This window comes from Lynx canadensis, chromosome B2, assembly GCF_007474595.2.
Source record: "Lynx canadensis isolate LIC74 chromosome B2, mLynCan4.pri.v2, whole genome shotgun sequence".
NCBI classification, from domain to species: domain Eukaryota; kingdom Metazoa; phylum Chordata; class Mammalia; order Carnivora; family Felidae; genus Lynx; species Lynx canadensis.
This window is the reverse complement of record NC_044307.1, coordinates 115,972,876-115,981,982: the sequence shown is the minus strand read 5'-3', so window position 1 is coordinate 115,981,982 and position 9,107 is coordinate 115,972,876.

The window sequence follows — 9,107 nt, the reverse complement described above, 5'->3', positions numbered from 1 at the left end:
GTTTCATATTAAAAGGAGCTGTTACAGGGGTTTTCTTTATGCCAAGGCTATAGCAATAGAAAAAAATAGATAATGGTATTTTTGAATATTAGATGAATCAATGTCATATCTCCATGGCTCAGTGTTCAGTTACCCAGCTCTAGCAATCTTGTCTTATGGGAAAGGTAAGGAAAAGGATGCTAAAGGAAATCTGATATATAGGCCTTCAAGAAACATGAAAGAGACATTGAAGTATATGTGTGAAAGTACCATTCGTTATCTAAGAGAGAAGATCATCAACAAAATAATTTAGTATATGTTTACAACAGCTAGGTAGGAAAAAAGAAGCATCATTTGAACAGAGTTAGTAAACACTATCGGTCAATTTCACTAAAAAGAGACCCTGAAGTGGAGATAAGCAGGCAGGCAGTTTATTGGGGTAGTGAGAACAACATAGTTGAGGGGTGAGGAAAGCAGGATTGGGCAGAGGGAAGAGTTCAACCATGGTGCAGTTGCAACAGACCTGAGATGGCCCTTCAGAGTTGCAGAGTTGCTCCAATTGAGGCAAAGAGGCCTGGCCTTTGCAGGCTTGCATTGGCAAGCCATTGGCTGAAGACTACCCAGAGGGAAGAAGGGATGTAACCTCAGGTAAGGAAGCTTGCACAAATGAAGGGTAATTCCTAAAGAAGGGCTCAGATAAGAGCCAGCAATAGTCAATAGTCAATAGTCAAAATTTCTGACAGCTGGGGAATAGATACAGAGGATCTAAAAAGGTATTTGGGTGGAATACCACAGAATTCATTGCAGCTTACCCCCAATGTGTCTTTTGAATCCAGTACTTCATACAGAGAGCTCACCTCATCTGAAATCAGCTCTTCTAACATTCTGGTTGGTTTCTAATACCAGGAAAACAAGCAAGAGGAAAGTTAATGGTACAAAGTATAGACACCACTGCTGCAGCTATTTTCAGGGATATACATCTTCCTTCTCTACTACTCGTTCTTGATTTGCCTACTTTTGACTAGCTCCTCTGATGGCCTTGAGAGCTTATGTGGTTGAATGATGCCCCAAACTTTATAGAGTGCTAAAAGTTTACTTTTTCAAGGCCACCACCAAGTGCTGTTACACCAGAGCTCTTTTCTCAACAGGGGCAAAAAGGGCCAAGCTAAGTTCACTTTGCACCCACATACTGAACCAACCAACTTATGAACATAGCTTGGCCTTTCACCCCTTTTACTGGTCATTTCTCACTTAACCATAGCTAAATGTTCCATGAGAGCAGAGTCCTGGCAAAATAGCAGTGGATGGCTTGGCAGTCTGCACTATCTCTTGCGTTCTTCTGTACTTCTCTTCTGTTTCTTGTTCCAAGTGATACAACTTTTATTCTCCAATGGGTTGATTATGGCTAGGCCCGCCTGATCTTATGACTGGTGAGTCTAGGAGAATCTAAATCAAGGTGGGTAGCTCTCTCTCTTTGCCACTTCACATCTATGGTCACATTTTCTTTTCCATTCCTATTAGGGCCCAGTAGCACACCAAGAGCTGTTTTTAGAATGATTAGTTCTCTGCTGCAGATAGAATGGCATTGTTCTGGAACCCATAGCTCAATTCTCCTATTAGAAGTTACCCCAAAGTCACATGGCATCTTTATCACCACAGATAACTTTAATACAATAAGTCTGCCAGGTATTGGGCCTAAGTGGCAGGGATATTTGCACTGAAACTTGGACCTTCTTGTGAATCCTTCTTGCTCCGGATCCCCTCAGAGCCAGCAAGCTTCTTTGGTTCTCAGTAAATAAGTTGATGTAGTTTCCCAAGAATGGGGTATGCTGTTTCTAGAATTGGAAAAGGTCTACTAAGCACTTCACTCCCTTTTTAAAAAAGTGTTGACTTATTTATTTTGAGAGAAAGAGAGAGAGAGAGAGAGAGAGAGAGAGAATCCCAAGCAGGCTCTGTGCTGTTAGCACAGAGCCCACCATGGAGCTCACTCTCATAAACTGTGAGATCATGACCTGAGCCAAAATCAGAAGTTGGATGCTTAACCAACTGAGCCACCTAAGCACTCCTGCACTTCATCTTATATGGGAGGTGAAAGGTGAAATCTTTCTTCTTTACATTTGGACATTTCAGCCTGCCCTGGGCCATTGGATTTCTGAAAAATTTACTGATGTGGCATGTCATTGAATCTTTGTGGAGTTTATCTTCCAACCTCAGGAGGGTTTATGTCTTACCAAGTCCTACAATGTAATTGCCACTTCTACTCATCAGGTCTGACTAGCATCTTAACATTGAATAGTGAACCAATTTGATCTTTTACAAAATATTCAAATGTCCAGGTCCTTTTATACTATATTATGATAGAGAGTGGAAGAAATGTTGCAGCTCTCAGACGAGACCATAAATATACACTGCTATTCATCCCATGTAGATGCGAACAGTTCTATTTCCAGATAGGGATGGAAAGAACTAATTTTCTAGATCAATGGCTATATACCACCTTCCTTAGGCCATGTTAATTTTCTGTAGTAAAGATAATATACCTGAATGACAAATATAATTGGAGCTACTACTTAATTGAGTTGGTAGGAACCACTGTTACTTAAAGGATCCATCTGGTTTCTCTAGGTGCCAGGTTGGTGAATGAAATAAGAATATGATAAGGATGACCTTAATATCCACTATTTCCCAATGTTTCATTTTTAAGCAGTTTTATTGAGATATAATTTATATACTATACAATTTACTCATTTAAACTGCACAACTCTGTTGAACAACTTCCAGTACTATAATCATCAAGACAGTATGGTACTGACACAAAAACAGACATATAGATCAATGGAATAGAATAGAGAGCTCAGAATTGGACCCACAAATGTATGGTCAACTAATCTTTGACAAAATAGGAAAGAGTATCCAATGGAAAAAAGTATATTCAGCGAATGGGAAAATTGGGAAAATTCAGCGAATTGGGAAAATTCACTGGCAACATGCAGAAGAATGAAACTGGACCATTTTCTTATACCATACGCAAAAATAAATTCAAAATGGATGAAAGACCTAAATGTGAGAAAGGAAACTATCAAAATCCTACCGGAGAAAACATACAGCAACCTCTGACCTTAGCCACAGCAACTTCTTATTTGACATGTCTCCAGAGGCTAGGTAAATAAAGGCAAAGATGAACCATTGGGACTTCATCAAAGGGGGAAAAAAACTTCTGCACAGCAAAGGAAACACTCAACAAAGCTAAAAAGCAACCAATGGAATTGGAGAAGATATTTACAAATGATATTCAAGGTTAGTATCCAAAATCTATAAAAAAACTTACCAAATTCAACACCCAAAAACCAAATAATCCAGTGAAGAAATGGGCAGTAGACATGAACAGACACTTTTTCAAAGAAAATATCCAAATGGCTAACAGACACATGAAAAGATGCTCAGTATTATTCATCACCAGGGAAATACAAATCAAAACTTACTATCAACAATAGCCAAATTATGGATAGAGCCCAAGTGTCCATTGACATACATATATTTGAATATTACTCAGTAATGAGAAAGAATGAAATCTTGCCATTTGCAACAACATAGATGGAACTAGAGGGCATCGTGCTAAGCAAAATAAGTCAGTCAGAGAAAGACAGAAATCATATGATTTCACTCATATGTGGCATTTGAGAAACACAACAGATGAACATAAAGGAAGGGAAGGAAAAATAAGACAAAAACAGAGAAAAAGGCAAACCATAAGAGACTCTGAAATACAGAGAAAAACTGAGGGTTGCTGGAGGGGAGGTTGGTCGGACATGAGTTAAATGCGTGATGGGCATGAATGAAGGCAATTTGGGGGATGAGCACTGGGTGTCATATGTAAGAGATTAATCACTTTGGTTCTACTCCTGAAACCAAGACTACACCATACATTAACTAACTTGAATTTAAATAAAAAAACAATAAACAGCACAATTCATTTTTTTTAGTTAGGCAATGTTGATTTGGACTTACCATCTCATGAGGAAGTTTCAAAGGATTTTTGTTTGTTTTCACTGCTACAATAGCTCTTACTTCACAGATCAAGGAATCAAGGTAGAGATTCTGCCAACTCACAAGGTATCCATTTGAGTCAGACATTTGGAGTTAGAGTAGTGACCAGAGTGTTTCCACAGAATCAGTGGACTCACTGTGAGCTGGATTTGGGCAAAGACTCTTATAATCTGATCCCCATTAAAATCTTAATGTTTGAATATTTTTTTCTAATATACAGTTACAAATCTCATAATTTCCTTTGGAGATGGACTGAAGGACTTATGTACACAACTGTCATGGTGCTATAGGTTCCTTTCTCATAATTAATGAGCCTCTCCTACAGTCAATGTGTTCCCAACTCTAAGAAGTAGCTCAGGTCTGGAAACGGTAGTGAATCATGACTTGTTATTGGAATGGCCTTCTGAGAGTGTACCACTGATTTATTTTGGTTGCAAAGATTGAACACCTTTGTAGACTGTCTACTTATTGTGTTCTGGAAATACATGTTCTGTTAACTACCTCCATATCTCTCCATGTGTCAGGCCTCTTTCCACCTCCAGCACAACCTACCATTAGCTCTGGTCTATAGAGGACAGTCTCCAATAAACTCTTAAAATGTCATCACCCTCCTCCCAAGCACATTCTTTATCACTTTAGTAAATGGAATGTTCTCTGGGACCTCCAACAGAATATGGTTCTCTGCTGGTTTTCTTGGATTTATATAGACTATCAACTTTAACATGCCTATTTTTGAGCACTTTAATTTTTTGCTTTATTACTTGTTGTGATAGTTTTGCTATTTCCACTTCACTTAGTATGGAACATCATTTTCCAAGCATCTTAGAGCTAGTCTAGCAGTGGAATAGCACTATCTCTGAAGGTTCTTGCCAGTATATTAAGTCCTTTATGGGAGATCCCACATTGATAAACACGTTCTCATACAACTTTGTATTCTATCCCCTTTGTTATAGCACTCTCAAGATCCAGTCTCATATGTACTCTCCCAATCCCCACCCATACATGTTGCCTAGGTCCATCAATGTCTTTGGTGTCTACTGACTTTCTTTTCTTAGAAGGTCTAGCACTTTTCTAGGCTAGTTATGTTGTGACCCAATCCTAGTTGCTTTTTACGAGTCAGGAGAGAACATGGGGCTGTATCTTAAGCACGGAATCTGTTGTCTTTCAGGTCAGCAACCTATGCTTTGTCTTCAAATAAGGAGAGAATGGTAATTGTTAAAAAGGAGGAATGAGATATTTCTGTAGCCTCTGGAGATCCAGGATCCTTTAGTACATTTTCTCAGACATACCCATTCCGAGTCTGAGTCCCACTCCTTCTTAATTAGTGCCCTGACCTTGGCGTATCAGACCTGTTGGAGTTAAGGATTCAACCTGCTTTGGACAGATCCCTTTATAATTATATCTGGATCTGACCCTCAGATTTTTCTGTTCTCTAAAGGAAAGGAGAGTCTCTGTACGGTGTCAAGGAGACTCACTAACTCATGTTGGTGATTAATCACCCTCAACTTTTCATGATTTTTCCCAATATGTCCATTATCCCAGAAGTAACCATCTGATTCCATCATTCTTATCATTATTATTTTCCCACATCTCTCAAAGTCCTAAGATATTGCACCTGCTAGCACATTCCATTTCACCAGTATCTCATCCTAATACACCACTGGTAAAAATGTTAATAATTATGCTACAAGTACATGCTGGGGACTGTAAGTACTCTACCTACCTCTAGTGATGGGGTCCTTATTGCCACATGGCCAGCAGTGGATCTACTCTGAAATTACATTTTTTAGTTTGCTTCTTAGGCATACTCTCAGTACCAACTCTTTTAGGCTGCATTTCCCAGGAAGCAGACTCTGGGATTTGCATGCAGGTCCTAAGATATTGCACCTGCTAGCACATTCCATTTCACCAGTATCTCATCCTAATACACCACTGGTAAAAATGTTAATAATTATACTACAAGTACATGCTGGGGACTGTAAGTACTCTACCTACCTCTAGTGATGGGGTCCTTATTGCCACATGGCCAGCAGTGGATCTACTCTGAAATTACATTTTTTAGTTTGCTTCTTAGGCATACTCTCAGTACCAACTCTTTTAGGCTGCATTTCCCAGGAAGCAGACTCTGGGATTTGCATGCAGGTTTATTGGGGAGTGCCTTTACTGAGGAACAACACAAGTGAAGGATGAGAGAGGCAAAATAGGGCAGAGGATAAAATTGAACTGTGATGAGTTGCAAAAGAGACCACACCTGATTCTTCAGAGGCTTCTGAAACTGAGATAGTCCTTCAGAATTATCTCAATTGAGTCAAGGGTATCAAAAGCTTTGTACCACAACTTAGACTACTTATTAAATTCAAGCAGCCCTCAAGTTAGTGTCTTAATATTGACTGAGCTTACTTCTCTCAGCCAAGGGTAATTGTTAGAGACGAATTCAATTGGGAGCCATTGCCAGCAAGCTCTTAGCAGCTGAGGAAGTGAATACATTACTTATGAGCACTTCACATTTGTTTCAACTAGAGGGTTACTAAAATAATAATAAAAAGTATGAAACCAATATATATTTGGGCTTTTAAAGAATGGAAAAAAGAAAATATATAATCTTGTAATTTTTGTATTACAGGAAGTAAGTGTAAAGATAAAAGAATAGAAACACTAAGCCTTTGGGGCCAGTCCACCTTTAATGATTAATATTTCCCCTCCAGCTAAATTTGACTTTAAAGAAATCCCTGCCCACCATACTGGGTTTGAAGATCCAAAGGAGACAAGCAGTGAGAATTTTATAATAATGCTATAATCAACTTTGGGCAGAGGAAATTTTTTAAAACTGACACCTCTGGCATTGGGAGTTCTGGGTTCTTAAAGAAACACAAGGGAGTGACTCTCATAATTTTATAAGAACTTGTAAAGAATTTTGACTAGTTCTGTTTTGCCACTCGAGGCATCCCTTTGACATAAATATTAAAGGAAGTGTATATTGAGATCCAAATTGCTTGGGTTCAGGTCCTGTCTGCCACCTACTAGCTGGGCGACAAATAAGTTTTTAAATCTCTCTATGCCTCCATTTCCTCATATGTGAAATACATGGGAATGGTAGTAAATTCACCTTATGGGATGAATGTGAAATTAAATGAGTTAAATAAAGTATTTTGTACAGGGATTGGCATCAATCAATGACCATAGTTATCCACTATATATATTAAAATATAAAATATTATAAATATAAAAATATATTTCATACATATATATATATAATCCCTAGAAGAAACTATAGAGAGTAATCTCTTTGACATCCACCATAGAAACATTTTTCTAGATATGTCTCTTCAGTCAAGGGAAACAAAAGCAAAATTAAACTATTGGGACTACCAAAATAAAAAGCTTTTGCACAATGAAAGAAACCATCAACAACAAAAAAAGCAACCTGCTGAATGGGAGAAGATATTTACAAATGATATATCTGATAAAAGAGCTAATATCTAAAATATATATAAGACTGATACAATGCAACACTGAAAAAACAAATTATCTAATTAAAAATGGGTGGAGGACTTAAATAGACATTTTTCCAAAGAAGACATACAGATGACCAACTGACACATGAAAAGATGCTCAATATCACCAATCATCAGGGAAATGAATATTAAAACAACAATGAGATACCATGTTACACTTGTAAGAATGGCTAAAATCAAAAACAAAAGAAATAACAAGTGTTGGTAAGGATATGGAAACAAAGGAATCTTCATGCACTGCTGTTGGGAGTGTAAATTGATGCAGCCATTTTGGAAAACAGTATTGAGGTTCTTCAAAAATTAAAAATAGAATGACTATATGACCAAGTAATTCCAATACTGGGTATAGACCCAAAGAAAACAAAAACACTAATTAGAAAAAAAATACATGCACCCCTATGTTTATTGCAGCATTATTTATAGTAGTCACAATATGGAAGCAACCGAGTGTCCATCAATGGATGAATGGGAAAAAAAAGATGTGATATATATAGATATGCATATATAAAAATAAGGAAATCTTGCCATTTGCAACAAACTTGGGTGGACCTAGAGATATAATGCTAAATAAAATAATTCAGTCAGAGAAAGACAAATACCATATGATTTCACTCATATGTGGAATTTAAGAAACAAAACAAAGGAACAAAGAAAAAACAGATGAATTACAAAAACAGACTCGTAAATACAGAGAACAAACTCATAATTGCTAGAGGGGAGGTGGGTGGCAAGATGGGTGAAATAGCTAAAGGGATTAAGAGTACACTTACCTTGATGAACACTGAGAAATACAAAGAACTGTTGAATAATTATATTGTACACCTGAAACTAATATAACACTGTATGTTAACCATCCTCAAATAAAAAATGATTTTGGTTATTATTTGGTGATCTAAGTAGGTCCTTTGCTATCTGTTCACACATAATCTTGATAATCTTATGGTCTCTTAGCAGATTGGATATGCCATTGTGTCTTCTCTACTGTGTTGGTCTTTACTGCATATTTTGGATTCCACATATGGCTATTGGAGCAGATGCAAAGTTTTTGACAGATTAAGTATGGAATCTGCATCAAAAATAACCTGTTTATGACAGGATTGATGCTACAAGCCTAGACCCTTAGTCCCAAAATAGGAAGTTGATGCTAGCCCAGATTTTGCCATATTTTAGTGTTTGGGGAGATTATGGGAATTATTTTATATTACCTTTTAATTATTTATTTTCTGATATATTAAAGAATATATATAGCATGAGCACTATCATTATAACTTAGTTATAGAATCATCTAATTTTGGTAGAGTACAACAGGAAAGTTTAATTTTTCTTCACCACTTCTTTCAATATGTCTGACTTAATCTTGCCTTCTTTGTTTCTTGATGATATCTAGGACAGACAGATCCCATAGCTTTCTAAGAACTTTCAGTTAAAAGAAGTTTATGTGTTATAAATTCCATAACAGACCACAACTGACTTAAATCTTAATCCAGTTAAAAGCAATTCCCTTTTCTATCCCAACTCAATGCTGACCTGGGGCTTGCAGTCTTACATTAGTGGAGGGTCTGTTCA